General features: G+C 39.0%; 1 long non-coding RNA gene across 2 annotated transcripts; it reads left to right on the top strand.

Annotated features, from left to right (window-relative positions):
• Positions 1–3,439: 3,439 nt before the first annotated feature.
• On the top strand, positions 3,440–4,772 carry LOC131599214 (uncharacterized). 2 transcript variants are annotated; one of them, XR_009282635.1, is made up of 5 exons: positions 3,440–3,624; positions 3,721–3,827; positions 3,924–4,014; positions 4,140–4,191; positions 4,331–4,772. It is a non-coding gene; the product is annotated as an uncharacterized LOC131599214 (long non-coding RNA). The 2 variants fall into 2 exon arrangements; XR_009282634.1 differs by having other exon boundaries at positions 3,440–3,827.
• The last annotated feature ends 10,328 nt before the right edge of the window (positions 4,773–15,100 follow it).

The following is a 15,100-nucleotide window of genomic DNA, read 5'->3' as shown; positions in this document are numbered from 1 at the left end:
CGTGTCATTGTGATTGTGTTTGCTGCTAATGATTGGGAAAGTTTCTCCTTTGTATTAGGAGAAGGAATTGAATTGATTTTAAAAGACAGACAGACAGACTGACTGACTATTTTTGGTATTTTATTAGCTCGCTGAGATTCCTTGTGAACCTCATGCCTACATATCCCTAGTGGAAGTCAGAGCTTAATGTAGTTCGGGGAACTAACTAGGGAAATTACTTATTTTTGGTGCCTTGCTTGAAGCTCAAGGTTGAAGCTTGGAATTAAATCTCTGTTTACAGTAAAGAGACATGAAATCATCTTTTCAGAGAAGTATTAGTACTATTCTACCACAAACATTTAAAGGAGTGACAGAATAACTGAATTCATTTCATTCAAGAGGGGGACCTTACTTGTGTACGTGCAAGTATACCAGTCAAATGCCTCTTAAATGAAAGAAATTTGCTCATCCAAATTAGGGAAAGTTACCACATGTCTGGGTTTTACTGCCAGCTCATGCCTTTCAAAATCCTAAATGGGAGACTTGATTAAAATTGAAATTGGAATGTTTGTTTGTTTGAATGTGGTAGAGTAGTAAAAATATCTCTCTATAGAGATAAGCTATGTCTATCTACTGTATAAAAGATTTGACTTTAGCTGGCTTGTATGAGGCCCAAGCTTGAGGCTTTTTGATTGATTAATTATTATTATTGACTCTGGGAGATGACTCCACTGGGGATTGATTACAGGGTATTTTTGTGTTCTGTACAAAGCCCAGAATTGAGGCTGACTCTACTTAGGGAGACTCTATTTATGTGCCTTGTACAAAGCCCAAGGTTGTGGCTAACTGTTGAGGATAATTGAATGAATGACTCTATTTTATGTGCCTTGTACAAAGCCCAAGGTTGTGGCTAACTCTAGCTAGAAAAAAGAACATTATTTTCTGCCTTGTACAAAGCCCAAGGTTGTGGCTGACTCTTAAATAAACTGAGTATGGATGACTCTATAGGGAAAAGATCCTAGGTGTTAGGAATCTTTGACACATGAAAATATGGTTTATCTGCCTTGTACAAAGCCGAAGGTTGTGGCTACTGAATGATGAAGAACTCACTGGGGAGACTCTATTATCTGCCTTGTACAATGCCCAAGGTTGAGGCTGACTCTTGACAGGGGAGTTTTATTGTTTGGGTGCCTTGTATGAAGCCCAAGGTTGAGGCTAACTATTTTTGTTGGTTTTGACTCTACTGAGGAAGTTTTATTTATTAAAAGACTGTTTTTCTTTGGAAGCTAACCCTTTCCAGGGATTTTGACTCAGCTGGTGAATTTGTCTGTTAAAAGACTGACTTTATCATGTTTTTGGAGGCTGACCCTTTCCAGGGGTTTTGACTCTTTTGGGGAAATTATCTCCTAAGAGAAATGAATCTTTATTTATTTTGACATTTAATAATTGACTTTGGAGGCTAACCCTTTCCAGGGGTTTTTTATTGAAATGAAAGAAATGATTTTGGAGGCTAACCCTTTCCAGGGAATTTTGTTAACATGAATGGCAGAAAGATTATCTAATGGAGACTTCTTGTTTAAAGCCCAAGATGAAGGCTGACACATGCTGAGGAGAAAATAAACATAGATCCTAGACTCTGCTAAGGAAGATTGATGAAGATAAGGGTGACAGAGACTGTCCATGTCTCTCATTCCAAAAGGTGTACTCAATGCAAAATTGAGACAAACTTAGCTTGTTTAAAGTTTGGTTTAAATTGGAAGAAACTCACCAGGGTAGGCTAAAAGGTGACTAAAGACCTGTTCCTATGTTTATAAGAAACCTGATGGGTCCTTGTATACAAGCTCAAGAGGAAGCTGGAAATGCTTTTAAGAAGCCTGTGGGTCCTTGTACAAAGCCCAAGAGGAGGCTAATCGAGGGTCCTTGTTATAGCACAAGAGAAAGCTATGTAGTTTTGAACTTATTTTGGCTCTAAGCAAATGGGTAAGAGGTTTCACCGGGAATAATTCCTCTTTGGGTGGATGTGTCCTATTATTTTGGATTCTAAGGTGTTTGCCAAGATGTTTCACCGGGAATAATTCATCTTGGGGGGTTTGAACTACAGATCTCTAATTAGGAAAGAGCCTTCACCGGGAAGACATTCTCAATCCTAGGTCATATTCCTATAATATATATATATAGTTTAACTGTCCTAGGGTTTATACTCAAACGTAGCTCTAAACTAATATATGCACAGTTTATATTTGACAGTAATTTAAATAAAGACTGTAAATTGAAAGCTTGTAAAGCCTAACCTGGATGGAGTGGAGGCCTTTGGAGAAGTATGTACAGAGCCTCAACAGTAATTGATGGATAACAGTTGAATATATATGATAAACAGTTAATGGTTTTTGAAAACAGAAGAAGTGAAGATGGACAAAGGTCACATAGGTATCTGAAGAGTTTCACCGGGAATAATGCCCTTCAAATACCAGAAGAATGTTTTGAAAACAGAAAGAAGATTTTGAAAATACAGTTTTGAAAACAAGCTAAGAAGAGAAGGTTTTTGGGACTTACACTCTATTAGAGGCCCAGTACTTTACAGTACTGGTTATAAAAACAGTTGGAAAATGATTTAGAATGATTACTGTTATGAAAAACAGTTTTATGAGTTTTAGGCTTACCTCGAATAATGAGAAATTTGATTTCTGAGTTTGAGGTGTTACCTTGATCATCAAGTGATATGCTTGGAATAAATTGGGATCTCAACAGTTATTGAGCATCCACACCAGCAGAAAAGAACATCGGATAAGCTCAACAGCTTACAACATTCAATGATTTTCCAGCAATTGTTTATGGACTTCTACAGCAAATGGAAGACCAAACAAACAGACAAAGGAAAAAGACAACGGAAAAATAATCTCGAAGTCTTGGGTGAAGTGAGAAAATTCAAGTAATATGCAACAATTATCAAATAAAAATTTAAATGATTAACTATACAAAATAATATGAAAATATCAAACTTAAACAAAATTAATCTAAGAAAAGATATTTTTTGTAGTTTTGATGAAAGAAGAAAATAATTAGAAAACATAAATAAAAATATGTATCTAATATATTTTTTGGTATTTTAATAAGGATTAGAAAATAAAACTAAAACCTATATTAAAATAAAATATTTAATCTTTTTCTATGAAAATATTTAAAGAAGAAATAAAAGAGAATTAATAAGAAAAACTAATAGAATGGGCCAGAGGGTTTAAATTCGGATAGGAGGTGTGATGGCCCAAACTGAAAATAAGCTGAATGAGTAATAAAAAAAAAATATTAAAGCTGGGCCGGACCGGGTTGGGTCAGGGTGACCCGGATCCGCCCATGTCTTAACACACAAACTGGGTTAGAGAAAACCCTAAGAACAACAGAAGAGGCAAAGCGCTTCTTTGTTCTACTTTCACGACCTTTCTGGAAAAAATGAAAAAAAAACGGAACAACTACAAGGTTCCTCTTCTCTTTCGATTGCTCGTCCCGCTCTCAACCACTCTCTCACGCGGTATCCCTCTTAAGCTCGTGGTTTCTCGTCCTCTCTCGGTTGGAACAACAACGAACTATGATTCACCTCACTGAGCTATGACAACAATGGCGGCCATGGAAGAATCTTGAAGAACCCGGGTACGATTCTTTACAAATTTCGTTTTTTTGTTCTTTTTAATGATAACTCAGTGACATCTCTCTCTTTCTATTTCGAATTTTACCCGCGGTGAACAGCAACAACAGCTCACACTCTCGGTTTCTCACGGTGGAGGACTCTCTCTCTCTCTCTCTCTCAGTGAATGATTTTCGGCCATGGGAGAAGAACCAGAGGAGAAATCTAGGTATCACCTCTTAATTTTGTTTTCATTTTGATTTAACAGTATAGCAACAATAACTTATGCAATTTTCTGTAAAATCTGGAAATTTTATTCTAACAGGGAACTATGTTTACAGCAGCAATAATATTTTGAGAGTAAGAGTGGAATTGACTTACCTACGGTGAGGAGATTTTCACCGGTTATTGTTGAGGTATGTTCCTAATTCCTTCTGCTGCTGTGAAATTGTTGTTAATTGTTGTTATTCTGAACCGAACTTCTGCTGCTACTGCTTCGGGAATGTTGTTGTGGTGCTGAACCGAATTCTTGCAACTTCAGGTTGATGAAGATGATGAGCGAACAATTCGTAAACACGGGGCTGCAACTGGAGGTATGGCTTTGAACCTCCTTTCTTTTTCTGGAAATTCGGGTGGTGTTGTTGAAGAACACCCTCGAATTGTTGTTGATTGTTGTAGAACAACTTTGAATTGTTGTTACTAACAACCTCTCTTTCTTTGAAATTGTTGTAGGCTTTTGATGAAGGTGATGCCACAACACCTCTTTGGACTTATGGGAGCGCCTTGAAGATGGAACTTCAAGTTGTTGGAAGCTTGAAGATGAAGATCTTCAAGAAAGGTATGAAGAACTACCTTTTCCTTCTTCCTTACTTTGTAACTAGAATGCTCACCTCCAATATAGAATCTCTTGGCTTGAGAATTTCTTCTTGCCAAGAGGTCTATTGAACAATATATGAGCAATAGAGAGAAGAGAGAAAGCAAGAATTTAAGTTGCTTTGGTGTGACAAATACTATGGAGAGCCCTTCTATTTATAGGCAAAAATTAGGATATGTTAGGTATTATGTAACTTTGTAGTCAAGTTTGTGATTCTTGTAAGAAAGGAATATCCAAAATGACATAAGCCAAAGATTCCTCTATGACATAAGCCAAAAGATTCCTTTATGACATAAGCCATGTGAGAAAATTTTCATGTCATTTTATGATATCTCTAAGTTGTAGAAATTTATGACATAAAAATCTCTCTTTGACTTTCTTTGACTTTCTTTGACTTTTGACTTGATTTGAACTTTTGCTAAATTCACCCCTTTTATGTCTCTTTTTCATGTCACATGAGGACCCTTTTTGAAGAAAACATGAAGAAAGAGACTTGGACATCAAGAATGGAGATTTGAAGATTTCAAGAATGAATTCATGAATGTCTTTGTATTTTTGTTTTCTTGTAATTCAAATTGAATTCCACTTTAGAATTGTATGAACTTGTATTCTTGAAAGTGAATAGAATTTGAAAGTTGGAATATCTTTGAACCTTGCATTGAACTTGAAATGTTGTACTCTTGAATTTTGGATAAAGTCCCTCTTGTAATTCATTTGAAATTTGGAACTTTGTAAAGAATGAACTTCATTTGTGAATGTTTGAATTTCTTTTGAAATCCTTGAATGAAGTTGTATGAACCATGAATATTGGATATTCTTAGAGTGAATTTTGAACTTTGCAAACTTTGAATGATCCATGGTAGTTCTTGAATGGAAATTCCTTGAAGTGATGTGAAGAATATTTTTGCACCAATGAACTTGAATTCTTGAATTTATAGTTTTAAACCATACTTGGAAATAATCTTTCAACAAATGGACTAAAAGATAATTCTTGCAAATTCCATGAATTGTTTCAAACTTGTATCATCTTTCAAATAATCCATAAGAAACAATTTCTTCACCATGATGAATCCATAGGCCAAGAGTCCCGAAATAAATTCCAAACAAAATTCTTGAATCCCACAAATGGCAATGGCGCCTTTAAATGAAAATCTCCATGGATATGAAGTTATTTTGCAAAGAATGACTGAATAAATGCAGTCTTGATCATGGCTTCCAAACCGATCAAGAAACATTTTTGAATTTGACATCAACGATGTGACATCTCAGGGGGGTCAAAAATTAGGGTATGACAGATGCCCCTATTTAAGTTTCTTTTATCCGGAGGGAGAGAGAATGATATCTCGATCTCTCCTGCATGAAAGAGACTTAAATATCAAAGAATACCCGAATTTTGGGCGCTCCTGAGATGTTGTAATTGATAAAATCTTTTCATGACTTGATCCCGTTGTCGCACTTGGCGGGGGATGAAGAGACAAACTTGAAGGATAGAAAAACACTTAGAAAGGGGGGGGGGGGGGTTTGAATAAGTGTAGCTTTAAAAACTTGACAGATAAAAATAAATTGCACAGTTATTTTTATCCTGGTTCGTTGTTAACTAAACTACTCCAGTCCACCCCCGCAGAGATGATTTACCTCAACTGAGGATTTAATCCACTAATCGCACGGATTACAATGGTTCTCCACTTAGTCAGCAACTAAGTCTTCCAGAGTCTTCTGATCACACACTGATCACTCCAGGAACAACTGCTTAGATACCCTCTAAGACTTTTCTAGAGTCTACTGATCCACACGATCACTCTAGTTACAACTGCTTAGTTCACTTCTAAGACTTTCCTAGAGTATTCTGATCCACACGATCACTCTAGTTCCTTACAACTTAATGTAATCAATTCTAAGAGTTTACAAATGCTTCTTAAAAGCGATAATCACAAACTGTGATATTTCTCTTAACGTTTAAGCTTAATCTCACTAATATATTACAACAGCAATGTAGTGAGCTTTGATGAAGATGAAGATTCTGAGCTTTGATTTGAACAGAGTTTAAGCAAGTTGATTTGAGTTGTTTTGGTGCGGAATCGTTAACCTTGCTTTACTTCAGAACTTCATTTTTATAGGCGTTTGGAGAAGATGACCGTTGAATGCATTTAATGCTTTGCGTGATCCGTACAGCATCGCATTTAATGTTATACGCTTTTGTCAACTACCTCGAGCCTTGTTCACGCTGTGTCTACTGACGTAGCCTAGAATAGCTTTTAACGTTCCTTTTGTCAGTCAGCGTAGCTTGCCACTTGTACTTTCTTCTAATCTGATGTTTATGAATACAACGTTTGAATATCATCAGAGTCAAACAGCTTGGTGCATAGCATCTTCTGATCTTCTGACCTTGAAGTGCTTCTGAGCGTGATACCATCAGAACTTCAGTGCTTCTGTTCTCTTGTTCTTCTGATGCTTCCATAGACCCATGTTCTGATTCTGCTTCGACCATCTTCTGATGTCTTGCCAGACCATGTTCTGATGTTGCATGCTGAACCCTTTGAGACAAAGCTTCTGAGCGCTGAATTATGCGTACTCTTTATATATTTCCTGAAAAGGAAATTGCATTGGATTAGAGTACCATATTATCTTAAGCAAAATTCATATTATTGTTATCATCAAAACTAAGATAATTGATCAGAACAAATCTTGTTCTAACAAAACTCCTGTAGAAATACTTAATGTGGATTCTGGCGAATGGATGGCAGTGTAGGATGCGCAATCCATCTTCTTTAACTAAGTATTGATACTTAGAAAAAGGTAAACAACCTCCCCCTTGTTTCGGATGTCCATATCTCGAAACTGGTCTTAGTTGCGTTTGGACAATATCTCAGATAAAGAGAAAATTTCCAAAGATTTGTTTCCTCATCAAACTTCTCATCAGCACTTGGAGATGAGATACCATTTGACGGTAATAAAGAAACTTCAAAGGTTTGTTTCCTCATCAAACTTCTTACCAGCACTTGGAGGTAAGATACCATTTGATGGTAAATAAAGAAACTTCAAAGGTTTGTTTCCTCATCAAACTTCTCATCAGCACTTGGAGATGAGATACCATTTGACGGTAAATAAAGAAACATCAAGGTTTGTTTCCTCATCAAACTTCTCATCAGCACATGGAGATGAGATACCATTTGACGGTAATAAAGAAACTTCAAGGTTTGTTTCCTCATCAAACTTCTTACCAGCACTTGGAGGTAAGATACCATTTGATGGTAATAAAGAAACTTCAAAGGGTTGTTTCCTCATCAAACTTCTTATCAGCACTTGGAGATAAGACACCATTTGATGGTAAATAAAGAAACTTCAAGGGTTGTTTCCTCATCAAACTTCTTACCAGCACTTGGAGGTAAGATACCATTTGACGGTAAATAAAGAAACTTCAAAGGGTTGTTTCCTCATCAAACTTCTCATCAGCACTTGGAGATGAGATACCATTTGACGGTAATAAAGAAACTTCACCATCTTCCCTTTTGACTTGGCATCTTTGAAAGATTGTCATGTGGGCCCGCGCTCTTTTGAGGGGCTAATGACTTTGTTTGAAGGCGGACGAACTGTTTTCGGGGTGAAAACTGCCATTCGTCGACTGGTGCCTGGGGAATCGACAAACTGTTTTCCTAAGAGGAAAACTACCATTCATCGACTCTGTGGGGAACTAAGCATCCCAGAAACAGACAAACCGTTTGAAGAAACTGCCGTTTGTCGATTTCTTGAGTATTTAACAAACAAACTGTCTTTCCTTGGGGAACGACTACCATTTGTTGACTCCGCTGGGGATCATGAACTATCTTCTGGACGAAGACTACCATTCACTGATTCTGCTGGGGGGGGTCATTTGTCAATCTTGCTGGGAGATTCTGAATTATTTTCTTTGACGAAAAAGTGGCATCTCTCGACCTTGCTGGGGAAATACCAAACCTGTAGGGAATTCCAAAATGCGAAGCAGACTATCTTATCTGAAGAAGACTGTTGAATGTCGCTCTGCAGGAGAATCTCGGCTGAGGAATTCCAAAAGTGAACAAACTATCTCCTTGAGGGAGACAACCATTTGTTGACTTGCTTGGGGAGATCTTTGTGTATGAACTGTTGTTTCGAAGGAAAAAGTTTCTCCGGAACTTGCAGGGGAAACTCGAGTTCATGCCTCAATGACTTAGGCATTCACAGGATCAAAGCCTGATTCGACTATGCAATTATGATGTAATGTATGCATGAATATTATGACAATGATAGAATGTAAAGTGAATGTGAATAGAATTGTCGCGGATGTAAAATCCTATGATACGACTTGAATTCTTGTTGATCAGAAGATGTCCTCTTCTTGTAGTTCGAACTCTGTTGGGAATATCTGGTTATCAGCTGTCCGAAGCAAGTAATATGAATTGAAGTAAAGATCCGTCATCGGGAGATGTTCGCAAAGCGACCTCATGGGGAAATATTGGTTCCCGGAGTCTCAACCGTTCTCGGAGCAACTGTTTGCATTCTTCCTATTGTTTGTAAACCTTAGAAAGAAATTTCACCTTAGAAAGAAATTCATTTTTATTTTATGAAAACATTTGTTTCAAGAAAATGACTGTTTAAACTTAAAATGCATTTCAAGAAACTAAATAAGACTAGATTGCAAAGGAAAAGCACAAGGCTCAAATTATTATATATGGAATGGTAATCAGCCAAATGCTTGATTCCATGGAGTATTTACAAAAGTTGGAAATTGGTAATTTTTCGGGAAAAGGGCTACGATGAAACGTGACGACCGTTATCTTTCCCTTCCGCTCCGAGTTGCGCTGTATTCGTGCTTCGTAGAAGATGACCTGCTGATGATGAATACTCCGCTATGGATTTTGAATGATCAAGTTTGTCCTGAACACAGTTACTTGCCACATATCCCTAACTTTTGCGTAAACTACCCCTTTCGGGTTTTAAGTCTACCGGGATTGATTAATATATATATTTTTTATGTCTCTAATTTTTGCCTGAATCGCCCTTTCGGGTTTTCGATTCACCGAGACGCTCTTTTTTGCCTAAGCCGCTCTTTGCGAGTTTTCAACTTAGCGAGCTGTTCTTTTAATTATTTAGGCGAAGTATTTCTTGACTGCGTCGACGTTCACAGGACGGGTGAATTCTTCTCCATCCATAGTCGTGAGTATTAAGGCTCCTCCTGAGAAAGCTCTCTTGACCACGTAGGGGCCGTCATAATTGGGAGTCCATTTCCCTCTCGAATCTGTGAGAAAAGATTGAATCTTTTTGAGTACAAGGTCGCCTTCTTTAATTGTGCGAGGTCGAACCTTTTTGTCGAAAGCTTTCTTCATTCTTTGTTGATATAGCTGTCCGTGGCATAAAGCTGTCATTCGCTTTTCTTCGATTAAGTTCAACTCATCGAATCTGCTTTGACACCACTCGGCTTCTGTTAATTTTGCCTCCATTAAAACTCTCATTGATGGAATCTCAACCTCTATTGGTAGGACTGCCTCCATGCCATATACAAGGGAGAAAGGAGTTGCTCCAGTCGAAGTACGTACTGATGTACGGTAACCATGAAGAGCATACGGGAGCATTTCATGCCAATCTTTGTAAGTGATGACCATCTTCTGAATGATTTTCTTGATGTTTTTGTTAGCTGCTTCTACAGCTCCATTCATCTTTGGTCTGTAAGGAGATGAGTTGTGATGTTCGATCTTGAATTCTTCACAAAGCTCCTTCATCATTTTGTTATTCAAATTTGACCCATTGTCAGTGATTATCTTGCTAGGAACGCCGTAGCGACAGATGATGTGATTCTTGATAAACCTGACGACAACTTGTCTTGTAACGTTTGCATATGAAGCTGCTTCAACCCATTTGGTGAAATAGTCTATGGCTACCAAGATGAAGCGATGTCCGTTGGACGCTTTTGGCTCGATCATTCCAATCATGTCGATTCCCCACATGGAGAAAGGCCAAGGGGAAGAGAGTATGTTGAGAAGAGATGGTGGCACATGAATTCTATCGGCGTAGATCTGACATTTGTGACACCTCTTTGCGTACTGGTAGCAATCTGACTCCATCGTCAGCCAATAATATCCTGCTCTCAGTATTTTCCTTGTCATGGTATGTCCATTGGTGTGAGTACCAAAGGAACCTTCATGTATTTCTCTCATGAGTATTTCTGCTTCTTTTCTGTCAACGCATCTGAGCAGAACCATGTCGAAGTTTCTCTTGTACAGAACATCTTCATTCAGGAAGAATCTACAAGCTAACTTTCTCAAAGTCTTTCTATCTTTCTTTGATGCCCCAAGAGGGTACTCTTGCTTTTGAAGAAAGTTCTTGATGTCGTGATACCATGGTTTGTCGTCGATGATTGCTTCTACTGTGAACACATGAGCAGGCCTATCCAGGCGCATAACATCGATCCGAGGAATGTCATTCCAATGATTTATCCTAATCATGGAAGAGAGTGTGGCTAATGCATCAGCCAAGTTATTTTCTTCACGAGGAATGTGATGAAAATCTACCCTGTCGAAGAATGGTAATAATCTTCTCGCGTAGTCTTTGTAAGGAATTAGCCCTGGTTGGCGTGTTTCCCATTCTCCTTTGATTTGATTGATGACCAAAGCAGAATCTCCGTATACATCCAAGTGTTTGATTCTTAGATCCATGGCTTCTTCGAGACCCATGATGCAAGCTTCATATTCGGCCTCATTGTTTGTGCATTTGAAAGTTAATCTGGCAGTAAATGGAATATGGGTACCCTGAGGTGTAACAATGATTGCCCCAATTCCTCGTCCATAAGCATTGACAGCTCCGTCAAAGATTAAGCCCCACTGGGATCCTATCTCAGGTCCTTCGTCTGGTAGTGGCTCGTCGTAATCTTTCATCTTGAGGTACATGACGTCCTCGTCCGGAAAGTCGAAACTGGTTGATTCATGGCCATTGAGTGGGTGGTGAGCCAGGTGCTCAGCTAGAATGCTTCCTTTCACGGCTTTCTGTGCATGATACTCAATGTCATATTCTGATAACAACATCTGCCAACGGGCAATTCTCCCGGTTAAAGCAGGCTTCTCAGATATGTACTTGATTGGATCCATATGAGAGATCAAACAAGTAGTATGTCGAATCATGTACTGGCGGAGACGCTTGGCAGCCCAGGCCAAAGCACAACACGTCTTCTCGAGCATGGAGTAGCGGGCTTCACAGTCAGTGAATTTCTTGCTCAGGTAGTAGATGGCATGCTCTTTTCTCTTTGTCTCATCTTGCTGTCCAAGGACACAGCCCATGGAATCTTCTAAGACGGTTAAGTACATTATCAAAGGTCTTCCTTCCACTGGAGGAGACAAGATGGGTGGTTCGAGCAGATATTCCTTAATGCTGTCGAACGCTCTCTGACAATCGTCTATCCAGACGCAACTTTGATTTTTCCGTAGATGTTTGAAAATAGGAGCGCAAGTTGCAGTCATGAGATATATGAATCTCGAGATGTAATTCAGACGTCCAAGAAATCCTCTAACTTGTTTCTCGGTTCTGGGCGAAGGCATTTCTTGAATTGCCTTGACTTTGTCTGGATCTACTTCAATTCCTCGTTTGCTGACAATGAAACCAAGGAGTTTTCCTGAGTAGACACCAAAGGTGCACTTGTTGGGGTTCAGGCGAAGCTGAAACTTCCGTAAGCGTTGAAATAACTTTGTCAGATTCTGTATGTGATCTTCTTCATTTTCTGATTTGGCAATCATGTCGTCCACATAGACTTCCACTTCCTTATGCATCATGTCGTCCACATAGACTTCCACTTCCTTATGCATCATGTCGTGGAAAAACGTAGTCATGGCCCTTTGATAAGTTGCCCCTGCGTTCTTTAGTCCAAAAGGCATAACACGATAGCAGAACGTGCCCCAGGGGGTGATGAAAGCTGTTTTTTCCATGTCTTCAGGTGCCATTTTGATTTGGTTGTATCCTGAAAATCCGTCCATGAACGAGAAAACTTTGGATTTTGCTGTACTGTCTACCAACATATCAATATGTGGTAAAGGAAAATCATCCTTAGGGCTAGCTTTGTTCAAATCTCTGTAGTCGACGCACATGCGGACTTTTCCGTCTTTCTTAGGAACGGGAACAATGTTAGCTAACCACTGAGGGTATTCTGAAGTGACGAGGAAACCTGCGTTGATCTGCTTTTGAACTTCCTCTTTGATTTTCATGGCCATCTCCGGATGAGTTCTCCTCAATTTTTGCTTGACCGGAGGGCATTCTGCTTTTAACGGCAAGTGATGCTCCACTATACTGGTATCCAACCCTGGCATATCTTGATAAGACCAAGCGAAGACATCTGAGAATTCTTTGAGTAGCTTTATCAAACTCTCTCTGATCTCTGAACTGAGCGAAGCTCCAATCTTAACCTCTTTTCTGTTTCCATCGGAACCAAGGTTAATGATCTCTAGAGGCTCATTGTATGGCTGAATGGCCTCTTCCATTTGTTGAAGTAACCGTGAAATTTCCTTTGATATTTCTTCGTCTTCTTCTTCCTCTGCCTCGAATACAGGTAACTCAAAGCTTGGAGAAGTCATACGGTCGTTCGTTTCAACGAGGTATTTTATGATTAATCTGCATATGTGTGATAAGTTTTATTTAGACAACGAGGGAAGACTCGGTGTATGCAGTTAATGGAATATTTTGATGTTTTTTAAGGGTGTTTTTTAGGATTACCAATTTCCGAAAAAAAGAAAAGGAAAAACTAAACGAAGGAACAAAATGACATTTTTATTTATGAACAGTCATTTCTTGAAACAAAGACCCTATAAAACAAAACTCTATTGCTTTGGGCGAAGCAAAGAGGGACATTTTCCTAAGAAATAGTAAAATGCAAAGCCCTATGAAACATCTCTTCACCCTGGGCTATGGTGAGAGGACAAAATAACGGTGAAAGTTCCTACTTAGGAGTGCGAACAACAGTTGAAACTTCAACAGCTGTCCAGTAGTGGCGAACCCCATTGTGAACTAAGTAATCTGGAACCTTAGGCTTAAGCTGGCCTGTGATAGGTCTTGATTTACCAACCACTGTCTTTGCAACACTCAGACGATCTTCTTCTACTTCAGCAGACTGAGCGGTGTGAGCATACCCATTTCCGAGTGGAGTATGTCAGTTTTTATTTTGAGGAAACTTCCAATCTTCTGAATGGAGAGACTCGTTGTCGGAGACACTTTCGAGATCATCCTCTTCTGTATTTTGGTCTTGCTCTTCTCCCAAGATGGCATTGACTAGATATGTGAACTCTAGATCCGTAGCCTCGGAAGGTGACTTGGGGATATAATCCTCAATGATGATTTCACCAGTCGATGATGATGAATAGCAAGGGTTATATATCTCTTTTGGTTGAGAGAGGTAATCGTAATCAATGTTCCATCCAGTTGGAACAATGTCTTCAAGAGAGATTCTTGAACTTTCAGGAGCGGAGTATTTCACCATGTAGTCGAATTTTCCGCTTGGTTCTCCTAATGTATCCCAAGTCTCTTCGGGGATAGGAGGAACTTCTTCTGATGAACCATGACTTCTGGTGGTGAAGCTGTTAGTAACTTCATCACTGCTTGGTTGAGTCTTACTTTCAGATCCTTTAGTCGGATAACAGCAAGGTGAATCAGACTCTGATAGGGATATGTATCCTGCTTTGTTAAGATAGGATAACCATTCCTCTTCATCGGTGTTTTCCGTACCGATGGTATTGACTGTTTGTTGAACAGGTTGAAGAAAACCTCCACTGCAGAAAGTTTCTTGAATAGAGAGAACTACCTCAATCCCTTGGATAGCTTTTGATGATGTCGGAAAGAATCCAATTCCTGTTCTGTTCTTGTTGTTGGTAGGAATATTAATGTGCCCCCAACCACTGGTAGTGCCATCCTTTACAACTTGGATTGCATCTTTGTATGAAGAGATAGACGCTGCTTTCTCCTTTCCTTTGTCCAAGGAAAGTGCTTGGAATTTAGTTCCAACAACTTCTTTTGGTTCTATGCCGGAGAATGATGACAGGTTGCTGACGATTAGAGCTCGTTCTCCACATACGGTTACCAATTTGTCATTTCTTATGAACTTCAGTTTCTGATGAAGTGTTGAAGTAATTGCCCCAGCCTCATGAATCCATGGGCGACCTAGCAAACAACTGTATTGTGCTGGAATGTCCATAACCTGGAAAGTGACTTTGAACGTCTGAGGTCCAATAGTTATGGGAAGATCTACTTTTTCGAAAACTGACTTTCTTGATCCATCAAATGCTTTGACGATGACATGACTTTTTCTTAGAGGGTAATCTTTGAAAGATAATCTTGATAATGTTGATTTAGGCATGACGTTGAGAGAGGATCCATTGTCTATTAGGACTCCTGTGAGTGTATCACCCATGCAGCCAACTGAGATGTGAAGTGGAAGATTGTGGTCCACTCCTTCTTCAGGAAGATCTTCGTCACAGAAACTTAGGTTAGTTCCGGCGGAGATGTTGGCAATGATGTTGTTGAATTGGCTTATTGTAACACTTGGTTCTACGAAAGCTTATTCCAAAACTTTCTGTAGAGCTTCCCTATGAGCTTCAGAACTCAATAGCAGGGAAAGAACAGAAATCCTAGATGGAGTATGT

The sequence above is a fragment of the Vicia villosa genome, linkage group LG4 (genome assembly GCF_029867415.1).
Source record: "Vicia villosa cultivar HV-30 ecotype Madison, WI linkage group LG4, Vvil1.0, whole genome shotgun sequence".
Taxonomy (NCBI): Eukaryota; Viridiplantae; Streptophyta; class Magnoliopsida; order Fabales; family Fabaceae; genus Vicia; species Vicia villosa.
Note: the sequence above shows the minus strand (reverse complement) of the source record. Positions and strands in the feature narration are given on the sequence as shown.